This window comes from Anopheles stephensi, chromosome 2 (genome assembly GCF_013141755.1).
Source record: "Anopheles stephensi strain Indian chromosome 2, UCI_ANSTEP_V1.0, whole genome shotgun sequence".
Taxonomy (NCBI): Eukaryota; Metazoa; Arthropoda; class Insecta; order Diptera; family Culicidae; genus Anopheles; species Anopheles stephensi.
In genome coordinates this window covers 70,997,463-71,018,969 of record NC_050202.1, presented here as the reverse complement: position 1 = coordinate 71,018,969, position 21,507 = coordinate 70,997,463, and the positions used below count along the sequence as shown (strand labels likewise).

At 43.2% G+C, this 21,507-nt stretch overlaps 1 protein-coding gene and 1 non-coding gene across 2 annotated transcripts in view; one reads left to right on the top strand and one right to left on the bottom strand.

The window, feature by feature from the left end:
• LOC118504626 (protein winged eye) overlaps positions 1-21,507 on the top strand; it is a 263,745-nt gene that overhangs the window by 73,925 nt on the left and 168,313 nt on the right. The window lies entirely within an intron of this gene.
• Positions 9,144-9,215, bottom strand: Trnap-cgg. The gene has a single exon. It is a non-coding gene; the product is annotated as a tRNA-Pro (tRNA).

Sequence of the window (21,507 nt, the reverse complement as noted above, 5' to 3'; positions counted from 1 at the left end):
AATCAATCAATAATCGATAGACAAAATAGTCATTAATTTTGCAAAGTCAAAGCGTGCCTCTTTACGGGAAGGCAGATGGAAAGGAGGAAGGGGACCGATGGGCAGAATGGGAAGCAAAATACAGCAAACGAACTTCAAATATTGAATCCCGTCCCGCGGTTCGCTCTTTACCGATCGCATTCGTGCGTGATACGCGAGGCAAATGTTTTCCACAAACAACGGTGCCGGATGAAGTGTGAATGCACACACATACATTCCGGCTAAAGTAATGAAGTCAAAGTCAAATTAATGCTCTGCTACGTGTAGAATGTATTTATTTTATGTTTACTTATTTTTTCGGTGAATTCAAATTCCAATTCGCGTTAAAGCAAGACAGTGAAAAAATAAGTTGTACGAGCTATTTTTCATCTAATATCCCTATCCTTCAAACATGACGTGGTTCCAATATTTTGCGACGTGTTCTGCTGCTGAATGTTCCCCGATGGTACCGTCTGCACCGGAATTGGATATTATTTAAAGCACTTTCAAAGGGAAAATTTTAATCCGACTTCGCGCAACCGCCGACCAAACGACGGGTGACAGACTGTGGCTGCGGGCACGCCATCGGTACGGCACCGGCATAGAATCCGGATGACCGACGACCAACCGAATTGGCTTCTTTCCATTGCCGTTGGCGATGGTGGCAAATTAACAGTTACTTCCGTATGCATCGCTGGTCGGACATTGGTCGTCGATTCTGGACGGCGAGCTGCATTCCAGCCCGGTTCGATTAGCCGCATTTGCATTTTCAAGTTCCCGCGTCCGGGACCGAAACCAAGTGACGTTGCCAGTTGCAAATGTTGTTTAGCAATCTGGCCAAAGCGCAGACCAGCGAACCTCGCCAACGTTGGCGCGCACAGTCCGGGGTGTGGAAGTTTTCTTTCTGCTGCTTCAAAAAAACGACGGCCAACCCCTGTCCAATCTCGGAACAATTCTTCGCCCTCGACTGGGCACGACGAACGTTCGCTCGGACTTAACGCATCGGTGCCAATTCTCAAACTCTACCCCCCATTCTCCCCGGTCAGTTCTGTCTGGCTGGCGGGTCGGCTTGTCGGACACTGGATTGATTGAATTTGACGTTTTCCCCGCGCTGCATTCGAATCAGGGCCGTGTCATGGGGCTTTCAGAAAACCGGGTGGGTTTCGATTTTCGCAGCCGTCGCGCGGGCACTCAGGTTTGCATAATTCCTTCCCGGTGCCAGAGCTTAGTTTAGCATCTTTCGCCACTGCAACAACTATGTTGATAAAAAGTCTGACCGCGACCTGACGGTGGGATGAGAAAAGGGGGGAAATGTGAAACGCGTCCGACGGTGCACCGTGACTTGGGATCGAAATGCACGCACGGGAAGTAATGAAATGCAGCTTGGCGAACGAGCGGGAAGGCATTTTCGTTTTAATGCACACAATTGGCAGTTCTGGGAAATTTGATCGACATTCCTTAATTAGGCAAGGGTCTGTGGAGAGAGAGAGAGAGAGAGCGAGCGAGAGATTGCCAAGTGCCATTCGCAGTCAAACATGTTAGCAAACGTCAAGTGGCTAACTTAAAGCTTGAAGTTAAGAGGGTTTTAATGCATCCAGTTACAAAACAGTACCGAGAATTTAAGTTGAAAAATCAATATACTTCTTTATGGCTATAACCAATAATATCGGGTGTTTTGTTTTTCTCTTTTTGATAGCCCCAACACATATCAACATGTTCAAATAGGCTTGATTGGCAACTAGTATCGAAATCGATCTTGTTAATTAGAACAAAACTGAAATATGATATGTGCAGAAAAAATACAAAGTTGCGATAAATTTGAGGAACACACGAATCCAGATAAGGTTCTCAATCAGATATTCCAGAAAAAAGCTCACCATGTGATGTTCATTTTCATCGGACATTCGCGTGTGTTCCTGCTCGTTACGCTCCTTTCATCAATGGTTGATTTTCTGCGTCTCTTTTGTGTGCCATTTTTGTATTTGGCACTTTTTCCTTCCTCGATTGGCTCTATTTGTACGCCCCAAAAGGGCTCGGTCGCGTATCAAACACTGGCCATGTGGTTCGGCTTGTTTAAAACGGCATCGCAGTTTTGTTTTCCCGACACTGTTGTGCTGTTGTTTGTTGCAAAACACATCTCGGGCTGCTGGACCCTTGCACACGCGTTGCAGAGCACTGCAGTCTCGATGGATGGTGTCACAGCTGGCCTCGCTTAGCAGTCAAATCCACGTTGCGCTTCATCGATGGTTCGTATGTTTGTTTATTTTTGTCCTAGGGTGCCCGGGAGCTAATAAAGAATGGAGAGTTCGGTTCTTGCTGCGTAAGTTTTTGGGGTTGGACGTTGCATTAGCTGAATGAGCTGAAAATAGTAGGAGAAGAGCGACTTCCGGTTTTAACGGTGACATGCGTTTCACAGTCTCAAGGGTTGTTGTCCATCATGTTTGCTAGGAACCTAAAGTACTTTAACGTCACCTGGTATCAACTGGAATAAGTCTTCATAAATAGTATCGATATATTGTTTTCTATCATTATAAGTCGCCAAAAACAAGATTTTGATTGCTATCATCGTTTGTATAACCCCGCATGGAAAAATCTTTCAAAACCCTGCATAATGGCAGAATCGGGTGGAAATAAGCATCTGTTGGCCGTGCTTCAGGTTTGCATGAATCATGAAATGGTGTTTTAATTTACGCGACAAACCAAATGCCCTGGGCACGGGGATAAAAATTCGCCGAACCATACTCACATTATGCATTCATCGGGAGCCCAATTGGGAGACATAAAAAAACCGCAAAACGTTCAATTAAGTTGCCTGCGGTAGAAGGACGAATGCAACATTTACCATTCACAAGCGAGAATTGTGCCAAAGAGACGAGAGAGGACACGAGTAGGCAGACAGCAGCATTGTTGGTGGTACCCGAACTCTCGGATTGCAGGCGCGTGTCCCAACGTCGGTCCAGTTCAGATGCACTGGCAAGGGGGAAGCAGAAGGTGAGTTTGCAGAAAAGGGGAATTGGCAGCGAACGGGTGCCAATTTGCTGCCGAATGGTTGAAATATTCATGCACATTTGATGCGAAATATTAAAAATTCAATTTCGTAACCCCGGGATGGGAACGTGTACCGAAGCCACTCACACACACGCACACCGGCCAATTGGGATTGGAAAGTGCAATACGAGAGGGATGCAGTACGAATGCAGCAACAGCAGCACGGTTTATGTCACGGTGCATTCGCGCGCACGGAAGAATGACGATATTCCAGCTTCCGACCGCAAGCATCGAACGGGTAAAACGGAACGGAAATTGACATTGACTGATCAGTCGTGAAACAAAAAGCGCCAGGATGCATGAAATATAAAAAGGTAATGAAAATAATAACATCAAACGTGTTAGTTGATAACGGTGAAACATGGAGAGAGAAAAAAATTGGTACGCATTTAACTTTGGCACATTACCGAAAATGGTTCAATGATTTTTCTCGCTTTTTCAAAGAGTGTGGAACGGATAGAACGAGAGATAGGATAAAACGTATTTGAACTGCTTTAAACGCTCCATACGCATACAGTTGATTTTTGCGGAAGAGCTTTTTTATGTAATAGCTTTAGTCATTCATCATCATCTCCATCGCACTACAAACTTTTTGGCCTCCTAGGCTTAATTTTAATGTAGCTGGATGATCAATTCTTCGAATTGCCTTGATTCCTTCGTGATAGCAGCGTATCAGGGCGTTTAAAATGGCAATCATTTAGTAAAATTGACGAATAAAATTGGTATACAAACATTGACTTTCAAATCGACGAGAATGGAGACTCTGCTGTTGTAATTCTACTGCCTACTTTGCTACGTGTAAAGTCAAGTCAAAGGAAGGCAGAAATGGCAGGCCGAGACTTCTTGAGGTTGTTGTGCCAAGGAAGAAGAAGATACTAAAACGATCGTGATCGTAGCCCGAGCAAGCATCTTCGAAGGTAGTATAAACCAGGACTATAGAGCTCAATAGTTTTTCATTAGGTGGGTCTGACATCTATCTACTGAGTAGCTTAAATTTCTTCGTCTTGGCTTTAAGACTTGCTAGATTACGTCGATCATTTGGCTTACTAGACTTCTTGATACCACATAGCTAGGTATTCAGTCGTCATCACGGGGGCACTAAGATGGGGATGATGTTTAGAATTCAATTAGCTGGTTGAAGTTTGCGATCCGATCCGAAATCGGAATTCGAAATATCAGTTCTACCAGTACCATGGATTTCTCACAACTATTGATGACGCCCGGATGTCACAATTAGTTATAAGTCAGTCACTTAGTAATAAGAAATGTCTATCAAAGCAGTATTTATAATTAAAATGCTCGCTTAAATGTAGTAATTCTACGAGACTCCCTTGGTTTTTTAAAAGTATCACTAGCTACAAAATAAAGTTGCGCAAATCGCACTCCTACCAGACATTTCGAACTACGTGTGAAAAAAAAAAAACAGAAGATTTTCCCTACATCCTTTAAAGCGATTTCTTTTAAAATATGTATGCCACACTAGGTGTGTTCACAGTACATTGAAACATTCAAGATGGATCGAAAGTACCTCTTTCCCACACGACTTAAACTCGTATTTTTTCCATGCTGCCTATCGTGCACAACATGCTGTGCCTCGCACGCTCCGCATCGGAAGAAATGTCAATATTTCCGTTATCAGCAAGTATGTACGAAATCTTCCTCCCATAACGTGTGATTGTTTCCTTCGTGCACTTCCTGCGGTGTCAAGTGGATTGATGGCACAATGATGGTTCGCATCAGGAGACACAGCATGACACTTCCATTACCGGGGCTGTCGACGAGATACTTACTGCGAACAACAAATTGTCACAACTTTGTAATATTTACCATGGCCACACAAAAAAAAATCAGGACACCTTTTCTGAGCACTCCTTTTTCCTTGACAGCGAGTTGTCGTGTGGGGAATTTTTTTTTTCAAATATTCGACACAATCAAGCACATAATCCACCATTCTAACTAAGTGATCCTGAACGGAATCGCGTCGTGTCAATAAAATGGTAATCAAAATCATCTAAATGAAACAAATTAACTTGCCGATTTCTTCAGGGCTATAGACGCTCGCCGATATTTTCCCCCAGAAGAGTAAAGTTCAACTTTTTCTTTGTGGTTCACCCAACGTCACCCTAGCTGTGTATATCTAGGAAAACCATTTTCTATATGCAATTTGGAACGCTTTTTTCGCTCGCACCCTCCTGTCGAAAGGACCAAAATTGATGTGTGAATATTTTGTTTATCTGTACACGCGAGATATTCATTCTCCACATGCTGCCATCGTTGAGGCTCCATCCATTACATTATCAGTGGGTGTGAGTGTGCGCCTCACTCGAAGGAGTAGGCATGCAAATAAAGCAGCTTAGGTGCCCGTCCCAAAGTGCTTTCAGAAATAATTTTCAAAATGGTGCAAAACTCGCGAAGAGCACTGGGCTCTGAGACAAAAATAGCGCTGCACGAGGGAAAACACAGTTCCTCGAATTTCCCAACGCTCCCTCCCCTTCCCCTGATCCCCTGCCGCCTGTTCGTTAGCTGATTTGATTAACAATTTGTTTCCTGCCTTCCACCTTCCCTTTCAACAGCCCTCCCTATGTCATGCGTTTTGTTTATTTCTGCTCTTCAATTGCTTCACGGAGGCTGAAAGCTTTTTGCACCAAATTGCACCATTTGCCGCCCGGCATTAGAAGACGCGGCAGTTTATGTGAGACGCCCTGCACAGCTGAAGCTGGCACGGGAACCGTTCGGCACTAATTGATTAGCATAATAAAACCATTTTCTGTAAATTGTTATTTTCACGGCAAATACCTTGGTGGGTATGTGTGTGTGTGTGTGTGTGTCAAATGCCGTTCCGTTCTTCCGTCTCTGTACCGTAAGGACATTCAACGCTTTGTTTCATTGCATTACCACCACGGGTGAATCGGTGGATTCGCAGACGCATAATCGTGCCCAATCAGGGCGGAAACCATTCCACCACAGATATATTGGCCATATCGGGGGCACTCGATGCGACCGGAATCGCGAACCATCTGTGCGTGCGTGCGTGGAGTGTGGTCGCGCGTCATCATGATGAGAGGGTATGTCCAGGCGAGCCGCGGAATCTTCTTCCAACTTACTATTCACCCCAGCACAGTTGCATCTTCGCTCATCCAAAACCATCCCATCCGGTTCCGGTGAGCGTGTTTCGGCTATGGATTTCATGTACCGTTTAGCACATCAATATGTTGCGCGATGCATAAACCACACAGTCGTCAGCAGTGGTGTGTGTGTGTGTGTGTGTGTGTGTGTTCGGCTTCCTTTTTCCTACAGCACCACCGGAATTGGGCTGGGAACCTTGATCGATTTTCGATATAGTATTGCGCTCGCAATGGTTTGCTGTGGAAGGGCCGGAGGCAAATCGAATCTCCACCCCCCCGACTACAACAAGTACTCATTTCGGCTAAGCAGTTGCTGCGACCGGAAATGAATCCCGACGTAAGACGAAAGATGACATTTCCTCTCGCAGGATGCCTAACAGACGAAGGTTCTTCGAGTGGGGCTGAGCTCGGAGACCAATTTAAAGGCTTATTACGGACGTATCGAAGGGTGAACGATTCTGTGTGTGTGCAAGTTTATGCTTTTATGCCCTACCACATTCGGCTTTGATCGGTGAGCAACCAGGGGGTAGGATTCCGCGTTCCGGAACGTCCGGATTGAATATTTGGTGTACACTGAGGCTAGCCGCGAGGCAGTACAACGTCTCCAACTGAATTCCTCCCCAACAGTCGTTTGATGCTGCTGGGCACGGTCTTAACCCGCGTTCGGTGAAGAGTTTGATTGAAAGATTCGATTGGCAGCTACGTTCGTTGATGGGGTTTAAATTGAGCTTAATGCTTGCGTGGCGCGGTTTATTACACTGCTTTTAGTGCCGGTGGATAAAGCATATTTTCTTTTGGTGAGTGGAAATTTTTCTTAACAAATGTTGCGCGTTTGTGCTCGATGGTGGATGGGTGAGATGTAGATAGCCAAACGTTTGATCCTTTGGAGAAAGAGTATCGGGTAAGAGTAGAAGACGGTTTGCAATGAGAAGCATCAAAGCTTCTCTTCACTCGCAATATGATGATTGAAGAAAGTGTGCAAATTCGATTTGCAGTTTCATCAGGCGGACCTCTGAAGGAAAAATGGCGGAACTAACGTTTCAAATATATCTACTCACGCTTTTCGTAGTTTAGTATAAATCAAGTTGGTTTAAATTCTTTCTAGAGAAATTTTGAATTAAATTTGAATATTTTCATTTAACCATTTATTAAATCTTGGTTCATTCATCGCGTCGTCTTAGATTTAAAGTTGTGAACATGGAACACAGTTGGTTAATCCTTATATTTGATTTTACTGTGTGATAAAGCAAAAAAGTGAGGTTTTTTGGGAGAAAAGGAATGGAGTTTTCTTTATCTTACTTCATGTAAATTTAAGGAAAGTATTTGACATTGGATTTCCCTGAAGTATATGACTGGTACATAATCCTTCAAATGGGACATTTACACAAGAATGTTTTGCTGCAAAACACTCTCGCCACAAGCCCTTTAGCATAACAAAAAGGAGTCAAAAATGAAACCATTCCTCCTCATCACCGTTGGCCGCCGGGAGGGTCACTTTAAAGTATCCCACCTCTACACCTACACACCCACCGAGACTTCCTTCGAATGGTGCAGTAAAACCGTTCAAGAAGAAGACTACCCAAAAAAACCCTTACCGCATCTAAGCAAAGTTTGTTCAATTTGGGAAGCTTTTCAATGCGAATGCCATTACGAAGAAGTGCAAAAATTTTCCAATTCCATTTTCAGGTCCGGACCGTGGGGGGAACCCTCCGAGTTTTCGAGACACTTTGCATAAATTTTTCGGACATTTACGAGTTTCAGCCTACCCGCGGGCTGCCGAATTTGAACGGGGTGGACTGTTGTAGGGTGCGAGTGTGTAGCTTACTGCCCATAACACTGGCGTGCACTCCTTCGAACGAAACCGAGCTTCTTCTTGGTGGACTCCCTAGGGGCGTTTAGGTGTGGGGAAATGCCGGTGTGACTGGCACAATTGCTGTTTATGCATTCAAATTTGTCCATAAAACTTTATTTACGATACTAATTTATTGTTATTTTGTGTTTGTTTGGGCTGTTTTTGTGTTCTGTGTGTCCTAGCAGTGATCATCTTGAACTAACTCAGTGAGCCGGGTGAAGGGTCGTTGAGATGCGCAAGATGCTTCGAACTGTAGAATTGCATTTGAAGAAATACTATTTTATAGCTGTAGAAAATTGAAGCCCATTGTTCACAAGTGTGCATAACCATTACTGTTTTTTTATCACAAACATCAACGCAAAATCTAAAACGGTTACAAAATGAAGTGGTCTCAGAGGAGCTTTATGTATCCAAATCGAGAAACTGTAGGTTTTGTAGAGTAGGTATCAAAAGAGATTTTAAGCCCTTTTTTCTTAGTTGAAACTCCTTCACACTTTTTTTCAAAAAGGACAGTTACATATGACAAGAAAAAAGATCTTTTTAGGGGAGATCATTTGTTAAAAATGGCTGATTATTTTGAGAAGCCTCCTATAACTACGCTGCTATATCCTCGCAAATGCGTGTAGAGAATTCCTATGCTGCAAAAGAAAATGTGAAGAGACGAATATAACAGCAAAAGGCAAAGATAAGAGGAACAGAACTAAAACCGGCATGCAACCAGGCAAACCCTTTCCATTGGTTCGCTCACTGTTTGCCTGATCGCGAATTCGCAACCATTATCAGGACGTGTACAAACAAGAAAGAGAGAGAGAAGCCACGCCTTCTGAAGATCAAGGATATTGCAGTTCTGTTTCTATCGATGCACATATGCTAGCAGACGGCAAAACATAACACCCTGTGAGTCGTAGTACAAAACTTCATTTTGAAAATATAATTGTAATAATAGCATAGTTGTACTTCTTTGATTACAGTACATCTTAACAAAATTTCTTAAGCTAACTCTTGTCACAAATACTACATGCAACACACACAACATTTGAAGAAAAAAATGTTGAACCTAATTCCAAGAATTAATCAAAACAAAAATGAATTCACCACTCGGGCTCGTCCGGGAATTGAACCCGGGACCTCTCGCACCCGAAGCGAGAATCATACCCCTAGACCAACGAGCCGCGGTTGAGGGCCGCGCTTTCGTTACAAATCTGGTGCTTACAAACGAACCTGTAAGTTCGCGCAGTCCGAGTCGGAAAGACTCGCTGACGCATTGTACGTCCGCGGCGCGTAGGCCTCTCTGACCAATGCTAAGGTCTATTTTTGGCACCACTACTTAGCGTGGTCGCGAGAAAGTCTCCGGGAGCACCGTGCAATCAGTAATATGCTCGACGGCGGCGCTATGATTGGTTACCGTCTTATGCGCATGAGTCGTATGGTGTGAGATCTTGAGCGAGAGAACCCAAGAAACCGCGAGTAACTCGTGGAATAGGTGGGAGCATTTTACGCGTACTATACAGTACTTGCGATATTGGATTTGTGTTTTTGTTTTCTTCTTTTCAACATAACCCCCGGTGAACGAGCATTTCGATAGCGCTAAGCTCATCCATCTATGCGCGACATTGATAGATCGGCGCACTTAGCACACAGTGATTAATCAAACCTGCATATGGAAATGTTAATTCACAGTGATCGTGTTTTAAAACTCCATCCACCGGGGAAACTTCTTATCAAAGATTAACGCTTATCGTTGGATCAACGGGTATCAGCGTGAGCCGTTATTATCATCGACGGACACTGAACGCACTATGGTAAATGAACATCGCCTAGCTTGATGGCCAAGAGATTGGATTTTATATTAAATATTGTAACATTTCGGTTCAATTGAACCCCTCTCATACTTTTATGTTATAATGTACATTAAATTGAATATTGTAATTTAATGTAGTCAACGTTATTTAATTCAAACCCCTACTCTACATATTTTTTGATAGAATTTCCCCTTTGTCTTACAGGATTTTGTTTTATATTTTATCCTTAATAAGCAGGAATACATTAAAATAATACGTAAAACAAAGAGTCGAATGAGCCCTCAAAGATCCAAAGACTCTATAATTAAATAAAGCAATATAAAAGTTTAAGCAATTGTTTTTTCTGTAGTAAAAAAGTAAGGAAAGCATATTCATTTTATTTACACCTTTTTATGTCATGAAACTTACCAGACATAACCATCTTATGTTTTAAACTTGGCCGACATCTCTTAAAATCCAAATAAACAACAGACTTCAAATTTTAGTTGCTAGCTTTTATTTGACAAATTTTTAATTTCAAATGATGGTTTGGATTTTTATTTAGGATGTTATAAACGTTCGTCCATCAGTTGTACATAAATGTGGGAAAGAAACCATTTTCTACATGCATTTTTAAACATATTCACAGCAAAAAGTATTGCTTGCCGAAGGTTTCACAGTTACGTATTGTCAAATATTTGCTCAAAACATTTACAACGCACTGCAATCAAACGCAAGCGTAAAAATGGTCATAAACCAAACAAACGATCTTTCAGACTGCCAAATATAAATCTTAAAACGATTTCTTTGCACAAAAGAAACGGTACACATTTTTTGTTTTTTTTATCCTTGGTTTTGACTGAAAATTGCAAGGTTTGTTTTTTGTTGCTTTTTGCTGCAAAAACATACACACAACGCCGCACACCACAGCTTCTCCCGCTAAATAAAGCTCGTACTTTTGCTTCCCAAAATGCGTTCGTGTCGGCATACAAAAACTCGGTCGGGGTTGGAGTTTCTTCAATGGAACCATAAATCAATGTCACTGCAAGTGCGCCATGGTTGCTGCTGCGATGTTCACCGAACTTCCCTTTCTTTTATTGCCCACCGCCTAGCCCAAGAACAAATGCCCAAGAAGTTGGGGCCGCAATCGATGAAGTTATCCCCAGCAGTGTTGCATTGGGCATTGGCCCAAACGATCCAGGACCTTCATCAAACGCATTGTGTGTGTGTGACACGGAATACGTAACATTGATCAACGTTTCCCAGTGGGCACCCAACGGCAGCCAAAACTCGGTAGCTTTAATTAAACACTTGGCCCCGAGAGCACTACCCAGCAACCCGGCGGCCGATACACAATCGAAACGCCAAATTCTTACGATTCGATTGCTCCCTTGGGAATGGGTGGGAGGTCAGCACAATCGAGTTATCGGCAAGCAAATCACAATCATTTGCCAAATTCGCCACAACGGGGAAAAGATGAGGCCGGTTACTGCTGGTCGATTGATGGAGACGCCGTTGGAGATAATTTCCATGGAAATAATGCTCCTCGACCCCCCCGGAAGAAGTGTGAAGAGGCCTGGGGACGGTGGGGTTCGTTGACGCCACGCTAGGGAATGTACCAATTTTCGTATCAATCAAAACAACTCCTCAATCAACGGTGGCCACCTCTGGGGACCCGAGTGGGTGTGTGTGTGTGATTCGCTGCCCGGTAAATCATTTGCCCTCGCATAGGAGGAGGCGTTTCGAGGAAAGCTAAAATTACCGACCGCGCCTCCAATTACATCTCGCGCACACCACCCCGAAGTTACGGCGAGGACGATTATTCAGTTGTGTTTTCTTTCGCTCCTCCGACATCGGAGATCATCTGTGAAGATTATCGGCGTTAAGCGTTAGCAGGAAAATCGGAAGGGAGGACTGCGAAACTACTAGACAGCAGCAACTCCCGAAGCAGACGAAGAATATCACCAGAATCACGTTCGAAATGAGATTTTAAGGGAAAATTACTCGCAGTATGTTTGGTTGGGTTTGCTCACAACACGAGAAAAAAAGGGTAAACAGAGCGGCGAGACCTGTATCTTCCATCGATGAGACTGTGGAGTACCCTCTAGCAACACCAGGGTATTCCTCATCTTCATCATCGTTCTAATCGTTAGAAACGGCACCGAAGCAAACCGGTGTGACAGGTTAATGATAGGGAAGCGAAATTGCAAACCCAAAGCGCCATTCACGAGGTGATTCGGTTATCAAATTGGTTCAGCTTCTCGAACCTGAACCGAGAGAGAGAGAGAGAGAGAGCGAGAGAGAGAGACAAAAAAAAAGAAATGAAAACGATTCCCTTGCCCTGCAGGCAGAAGTGCGGGCCGTCTTCGTCGTCGTCGAAACCGTGGAAAAATTATCACTGAGAACCTCGGGTGGTTGCTGTGGAGTTAGAAGTTCTAAACGCGAAGGCCCATTCTCAACCCCAATCGCGCGTTGATGATAGGGAACACCGAACCGAAATAGGCCAGCTTTGGAAGATGAAATTAGATTTCAATTCCAACCTAACCTGGGATATTCCGTACAGAGTGTGCTTTCGTGAGCGAAGTGGAGATATTCCGTTTTTTGTTCGGGGATTCTCGCTACATATCACCGAATTGGGTTCTGTGCAGTAATTAGGCGTAAAATCCGTTCGCATGAAATACGGTAGCGTGATAAGTCAGCATCTTGATTATAGTGCCAAAGGAACTTCAAGAATATAGCTCTCCTCTCTGTTCGTTTGCTTCCCTCGGTCAAATCTTCGTTTTATTTGATTTCTCGATGCTCCATCCTTTCTAGTTTACAACTCCCATCGGTCCGTCGATCCTAATGGAGGTGAGTCCCGAGTGGCCGACCGTCCCGTACCGATGAAAGATTTATGTTTCATTTGACCCCACCGGTCTGGGATGTTTCACTTTCTTCTGGATGCCCAAAGTACCAACACAAAACACACTGGCTGTGACTTTGACTGCGTTGGATCACCAACGATGGCGTGCTGTATAAATCAAACTAATTTATTCAAAATCGTCCCAAAACCATGACCTGATCATTTGCCAGCTGGGTTGGGAATGCTGTGAATGAATAATGATTTATTGCAGCTAATTACAGAAATCGGGTTCGGGTTCAATTCGATTAGAGCTGCCATCGGTTGACGATGCCTTAGGTGGTGGAAGAAATCTTTCTTTAGAGGACGTCTGCCAGTGATATCGGCTGGGATTGCTTTAATAGCTGAAATAAAACATTTTTAGCTAATGATCTTTAATTTTTTGTGGATGAACCACATTTCCTATGGTCTAGAGAGGTCTAGAGGTCTGAGACTCAGATTTGACTACACTAATTTTGAAGTACAAACATAAGTAAAATCTTAAAAAGTTATTCTCGGAGGCATTCTACAATTGAATAATATCAAGTTATGCTTCTCAATGCTTGTTGTGCTCCGAAAGCAAAACAACCCACCCACCCCCCATCTGCATCCAGATAAATCCTTACGAATCCAGAAACCGAAAACGCCATCACGAACGTAAGCAATATCCCATGCCCTGCCATGGGCTGATCAGGCAGCCCATCAGTGGAATTGGCAATGCCACGACCAACGCTGCTTATCTTTGGCAAGCATCCCTCGTCTCACGGACGACACCCACACAAATAGCGTCCCTCGTCCTGCGTCCTTCCATTCACCATACCTCTGCACGCTGTGGGTGGGCGAAAACTGCATCCCCGCGTATCGGTATCCGTTTGCGTTCGACATTTTGCATCTCTCGGTGCATTTGCAGACATCGGCGGTGGTTTCCGGTACCGTTCCGGAGGGCTTTCGAGCTTGTAGATTTACGATATGTCATTTGCATTTACACGTCCACCCGCACCCTTTACCCCCATCGCTCACCTGCTCCTGAAGAGCTCGAACCAATCGAAGCCCACCGAACACCGAACCTAAACGAGCTGACGGTTGCGAAATGGAGTGTTTACGATGGGAAAAAACGTAGCAACGATCCCACGCAACGGCCACGCTCGCCCTTGTGCGTTTGTGCGTGGTGGTGCGAGGTTTGTTTTAAATTTTATTTTAAAAGGATTTATGATTGCAAGCAAATCTTATCGCACGTTGGCAAGAAAAACATTCATTTACAGCATTGTTGAACGTTAGCGTGTTGTGCGGCACATGTGAGTTCGCGCTTTACTCGCGTGCAAGTATACACTTTGCCGACATTCGGGCAATGCTTTGATCATGGCCCGGTTGGACAGAACAGAAAATGCCAACCGCAACCGACAAAAAAAAAATAACACGCAAAATTATTAGATTGTGCTGCGTTACCAATACAGTTTTACGCCTGCGCGCATACCACCAAGCGTATCGCTTAAAGAATTCGTTTGGAATTGTGTGTTTTTTTTGCCCTGGAGTTTGCTGATGCTAGAAGTTAACTAAAATCTCCTCCAATCTTCATCTTTATCGTGATGATCATCATCAACACACCACAATCATATTGTCGGAATTGCCGTGGGATATATGGGTGGAGTGAAGCGATCCGAGGAGATCAATGGACGGCGCGGGCAACCTGATGATGAGCGCGAAAATGTGGGCGCGCGCGCGCGCACCCATCAGATCGCCACAGAGCAGCAAAATAAGTTGGAAAAAAAGCGAACTATACACTGATCCACTTCCGTTCCATTACGATCAGAGTCTGTGTACGGTCTCTTCGTTTCCACCCGTTGTGCGCCACCCTTGTGCGCCAGCAGCAATCACCCACCACCAACACCCAATGTTTCTTCTTTTTTTTTGTTCACCTTTCCGTAATGTTCACCCGATTACTGGACCGAGGGTCCGTTCTCGGTAATAGGAAGATTGTTCGTGGTAAAATGATGCTCAAGTCACGAGTCTACGGCCGAGTGAAGGAAACTGTGCAATAAACGAAAGTTGTGCTGTAAGAGCAGCAGAAGGAGCATAGCAGAGAAGAAAAATAGCAGCCTTCGTTGGATGAGCAATGAAAATCAAAAAAGCATAGACACACACACACACCAGGTAAAGATCACTTCAGTCTGGGCAAAATAAACGGCTCAGATTTCCGCTACGGGGCCAGCAATCGCGCTCTCACAGCATATTCCCGTTTTCGGTTGTTCGGCGATACTCCACGTGGAGTTCGGTCGCTGATGGGAGTTCGCGAGATTCCCCGGGCAACAACAATCGGTGCCAAACCGGTTTCGCCCGGTAACTCTGGCGTGCATGTGTTTCTTCACTCCGTGGATCCGTGGGTTTGCCGTGGCTCAGCCTTGGTGAATTGCGCGCTCGGTGTGTTTGATTGCGTCTATTCTGCCTCGCACGTATTGCGTTTTGGTGATGGTTTTTTATACACCTTCGGCTGTGTTCTCCGTGGCCCCCTCGGCATGTATCCCCTCCTGCCTGACTGCAGACCGCGAGAGTCTCGAAGACGCCGGTAGAACGTCGTACGATTCGCCCGCCCGTTGTGGGCCTTTGCATGAATGGGGAAGAGTGAAGAAACTCGGCTCACAATTGGGATGCCATTGCGATCGGTGTTCTATTCACCTGTACAGAGACCGACAGAGTTTTCGTCGCAGCTCTAGTTGAGCAAAAGTGAGAAGTTGTGAAGGTTTACAATCTCATGATTTAAGGTTGATATTTTTGTATTAGAATGCCTTAGCTCCACAGAATTAATTTAGATTCTTAACTTTGAATATCCCTGCTGATGTCCACCTTTTTACTACATTTCCCTCTGTGCCGAACTAACGACTGAGCTGCACTGTAATCTCACCCTTTGATCATCGAGCAGTTGTCTCGTTCCCTGGCACACCGAGATGATTTCGCGTTTTTGTATTCACTTGAACTTTTCCCCAGTTTCTTGCTTACTTCCCATGGTGACCACCACCACCAGCACCACGTCCATCAGCTTGTTTGATATCATTTCATTCTTATCGCGATTCACTCGTGTTCTTCCGACGAGAATCATTTCTCAGCGTTCTTCTCCGTTTTTCATTTCGTTTGATTTTAAACGTCTTTTTTTGGCCCCAACATACACACACACACACACAAAACATTCTGACTTTAAACCGTTTATCACTCTCGGTAGGAAGTTTTTGGGGTGAGCACGCTCGTCAGAGTTGTGATTGTCCCTTAACGTTCCGCAATCAGTTTCAATTTTGTTCCGTTACGTCACCGTAGTTCCTTGTTTCGTTCATGCTTTTTACAACATCCTACCACGTGAGTTTCGCGTCCATTTGGACGGGTTCTCAGGGGGGGGTTATTGAAAGGCAGGGCAAGAGAATGATGTACCTAAAAGTTCCAGCATCAGTGTTGAACAAAACGGTGACCGTTTCCTTAGTCAGCCCGGGCACTCACGTTTTCGCTGTTGCTGTGGATAATTATGTAGCGTTAGTGGTGTTCCGGTTTGTCATTATTTTTAACTGCGGGTTTGAACTTGCCTGGTGAACGACTTTTGATAATTAAACATTAATATAACGAGTTCGGAACTAGCTTGTTCGATCGGAGTAAAAGGAAAACTTTTCCTTTTAAAATGAACAAGCGAACATCATGCAGTAGTTTATAACGCTTGTCTTATCGAGCGATGTTGTTTGTTCTACAGCTGTAGCGAATAATTATAAGTATGCGGTTTGTCAGGTCTCTTTATACAAATCTATCAGAAATAATTTTTATATCTAGAGCTATTTTTTATTATGCATACTTTGAATTATTTTGAGGATATTTAAATGCCAGCGTCGGTCCTTTAATTCAGAGATCTCCCGGGACATACACGATCCTGCCGTGAGTGAGATCAGCGCCACTATTTTAAAACCTTTGGACATAATTTTCTTCTCCTTCATGACCTGAAGATTAAGAGGCCATGCCTTCAATTTCTGGTTTACTAGACTTATAGAAACCACGTTTCAGCCCTCATTACGGGATCTGATGCTCTATAGGTAGCAATTTCTCAGTTGCATGAGATTCTTCAATTTTATCCATTGGATATCAAACTCAAAAATTAAATTTTGTAGCTTACTGTTTTCCGTAGATAGATCATTGAAAACTAAGGGGAATACCAATTTATTTAACAATGGTCCTCCTTAATTAATTCGATTTCTAATCAGAACCATAGGAAGGGTGTTTATTCCATTCATTAAGAGTGGTATGTGACTGTGCGAGTCACATCCAATATACCAATTCTAAACCCTGCTCGAAAGATGCATCCGGTGGGATATGTGGCGACTTCGACCCAATGCTTCCTGGTTACATCTGTGTAACCCGAGTAGATGCACCTAAGAAGCATCAACCGTATCAGGTTCCGCTGCTATGTGTTTGATGCAACTGGGCAAAACTTTTGGACGTTAATTTATGGATGAGTGGCTCTGTATCGTCGAGAATTCTTTGAACCGATGCCGAGGGAATGTTGGGCGCCCGCTTTGCGAATTGAAATTCCAAACTGTAGGGCCTTTTGTTGATGAAATACTTGGAAGATTTATCATTCCTAGGTGCTGCTCGCATTCGCTCTCAATATATATTTTGCTCCCAACCGGAGTTCAGCTAAATTCCATAGTGATTGCGCTTTTGACCGGTTGTAATGGAGAAATTAATGCACACTCTTCTCGCTGTTTTGCATGCTAATGATTAGGATAGTTTTTAAGTGATGGTTGTTAAGTACAACACGTTTCTCGGTAAGTTTAGATATTAATTTATCTTCGTTGAACATCACGCATCCTATACTGGCCAATCGTTCAGCGTATCATTTTGATAAAGAGAAGAAATAAAATTTAAACCCCGGTGCGTTTGAATTACATGTCAGTTAACAAACACAAAAGTACGTAGAAATATAAACTTTTCTTCGGTTTTGTACCTTATCCGTTATGTGATTTATGTGATATGAAATGAAAATAAACGCGGAAAACTAACATGTCATGTCAACAAGTAAATCACATTTTGAGAGTGACACATCAACCTGAAAGGAGAAAGAAAAGCATCGGATTTAGAAAACATGGGCAAGAAATTCAATTCGGCTTCTGAACTTTTGTGGCCTCCTCATTTTTCTTTGAAGTTGCTTTTTTTTCTTAAATTGAAAATCAATTCCCGCTGCGTCAAGCGTAAACAGAGCACACTACTGTTACATGTTTCCGATACGTTTGACACACATCAGGGATTCGATGCGTAGCTGGTGCCACGTGATGTACGATATGGAAGAATACGATGGAGCTGCCGAAAGATTACTGGCAGCGGTACTAGTATGTAATCTTCTTAGCTTTCCTTTCATTTGTGCTCAACTGTTTTGTGTTCATTCCTAATAGGAGTTGGATATTCTTTTCTATTCAAGTTAAGGTTTTGAAGTCTTTAAATCCTGTAGATCATGGAATAGTTGTGAATGTACAAAAATTACATATTCTGATGTGTTTTAACTTATGCTATTTTATAAAATCAAAACATATGTGAAAATCGTGAAAAAAGACATCACTAAATTAGATATCGATTCAATCCTGCCACGATACAAAGGGTAGTCTACTCTATCAACGCTTGCTTGCCGACGAAGAATGTGTTTTAAAGTTCGCCCACGATTGTACGCTTACCAAAGTATAATCTTAAAGGCACGAATATTGTAGCGAGATGCAGCTGAGGTTAAAGGTTATGAGGTGATTGTCGCCCCGTCGACAGACAGCTTGGAGAGGTTTATTTTTGTACTTTTCCGTTTTAGCTACTTCCGACAAGAGCAGTCAAAAAACTCACGTCACGTGGCAGACAGACACATTTACTATTTCTTCAACAAAAACGTAACGATGTGTTATGTTTCCTTCTTTGCCACATTGAAACAAGCGTTGTGACACGATTGTTTGTCTGTCGGTGCAACATTGTTCGAGGGCAAAGAAATCTGATAGTTTTTGCTGATGGTTGGAAAAGATCAGTATCATAATCACGCTAAAATTATAAATACATGTTGAGAAAAAGGAGTTTTCCTTGAAAATATTATGAATTCTTCACTATGAATGATTAGATTTAAAGCACCTCAAACGACAGGAACGTTTTGCTTGCATTTAAACATCACACCTGTTGGCACTTCCACCTATTGCATCGTGATATTACAGTGCTTTGGCATGGGTGTATCCGCATTACGAGCTACGAGTTTTACCTTGGAAACGACAATCCAAATGTGATTTGCTGCTGCCTGTTGCTGCACCGTGTCCCTCAGCATGAGACCGTGTACCCCAGCCAAGGAGCACACAGAACACGAGGGACAGTCTGCTGTGACGCGTCTTGGTGCTGGTAATCAAGTTTTCCGCTCTAACCAGACTTTATTCAATTCCCTGTTACCTTTTACCGATCCCCTTGAATTACATTTGCCGTGAGTGTTGTACCCGTGACGGAAGAAGGAAGGAATCTGGGTTTGGACGTGGTGGGGTTGTACTGTTTTCTTTTCGAAAAAAAAATGCGTTAGAAGAACAGTTTCCCCTTGGCGCGATTCTCTTTTAGAGCATTGAAAACTTCATTAGGTATTGCTAGATTTGATATAACGCAAAGGTCAATCGTTTTGATGGTTGAATGACGATGGCTGTTAGCTGTAACAGTTGAGCAACAAACGAATTAAATATCGAAGCCCTTACGAGTTTATTGTGGGGTGTTAGAATTTTGAAATTCAATTAATTCTAAGCAGGTGAAATTCACACAATAAAATAATGTTTCAGTTTTAAAGTGAAATATTCAAAAAAAGTTCTAATTAAAAATTTGTTGCATCCAAAGATTATGGTACAAAATTGTATGTTTGGTTTAAATCTACCAGGCGTCTCCATCGAGTTATGCAGCATCACCGACTTGAAGTTGCAACCGTTGCGTTACATTCAACTCTCCGGAGATTCACATGCACAAAAAACGATTGCAATAACACACCAAATGCGCGGGTGTATTGGTGTAGCGGGACGTATCGCATGGAATCGGACCACCTGTAAAACGATTACCATTATTACACTGTTTATTGTTTTTCCAATTGATAAGTATTTATGACAAGCGGTGTGCCAGGCTGTTGAAAATCTGTCACGGGCTTTACACCATTGGATGGCATGGTATCCCACACCTGGGTCGCTGCCTGTCAGGAGCACCATACGCGTGCGTGGGGAGGGCCAGGTAAAAGCGAACACACAAATAGACGAGATATCAGGCTCGTTCCGCAATGCATTCTGGTTTTCGGTGGAAATACCATGGGAAACTGTGCGTGTGCTGCTACTGTATTGCAAACTGTTAGCGTTTGTGTGAATGCATTTACATACTAATTATCGATGTGATATGTGTGGGCAAACATAATTACCTGTCGCATTTGTTCGGTCAGTTTTGGGTGGGGTCGCTTTTGATCGCGCCAGCACACACGGGCACCACTGTGTCTTGTAAATCCCTGCCGGTGGTTGGTTTCGCTATCGTTTACCGTTTCGGCTACCTATTATCAACAGTAGCGGTTACCGCTGTGGGAGCAACTTGTCGAGCAAACAGCGGTGTGTGTGAATGTGTGTGGATGTCACTCTTCCAATCGGGGGATGGTTGGTACAGCCATGAATCATGCACGATCAGAAATCGTTAATGCAGCACGAATGAGAGCTGCCCATCCGATCTTGTCACATCAACTGGAATTCGTGACTTTCCATTGCCTTTGCGATAGAGATTTTATACCTGTTGAAATTGGGATGCAAAGAAAAGGATTGGAACAACTTCATCTTCATTTCTCTTGGCTTATATTACACGTGTTTAATGGACGCATTTCATCTAACCCATTTGATGGAATTCTAATTAAAAAATTTATTTATTTTCTAATTATATTTTATTAAATTTATTTAAAATTTAAATTTATTTATTTTTTAATTTATTTATATTTATATTTATTTTAAAAACGGAAATTTCTCGATTCATAATGAAACAATTTTTAAACTTAGTTTTTAAACGAATTTTCTTTACTTGAAATCCATTTCAATATATAACTATACCTTATTTGTATTTGCCCTTTACTCATCTAAAGCTATACCCGACGTCACAGTTAGGTCTGTCCTGGCAGTGAATTCATTATCCTAAACCCATGACCTCATAGAATCCCGATCACATGAAGGGCGAAGTGTTGCCAAATATCATATCATAGGTTTTGGTGTTATGCATCCAAATAGCCAATAAAGATGTGCATTCAGCAAATTTCCTCGTTTCGGAACGCATCAAGGGTGCGTCGGAGCATCATCGCTCTGGGTAAAACAGTTCAGATAAAGGATATGGGATACGAACGATGCTGCCCATCCAAAACTATTACAAAGATGTCATGTCAGACTTCAGCCCAAAAACATTGAAGCACGTCCCGTAAAGATGACTCGGTTTCTGGCAGGTGTTTGTACGATTTGACGCCCAACAAACAGTGTGCATGTGTACAATCACCTGGAGCGAGCACCGAGTACAAGAAGCAATTATCAAATTAACAGATTAAATCATATATGACAGCACGAGGTTGACGTTGGTGGCTGTGTGATAGTGTCGAATGAGAGACACATCAACCCCATCCCAAGTGTTTCTGTTCGAAGACCGTGGATTCATCATCCATTCCACGGTGCTTGTGTTTACTCGTGGCACCTTCCCCGGGGTAGGCATTGTAATGAAAAATTACACTCACACCGTACGTCACATCCGGCACGGCAATCAAGCACTTCTCATTACACCGGTTAC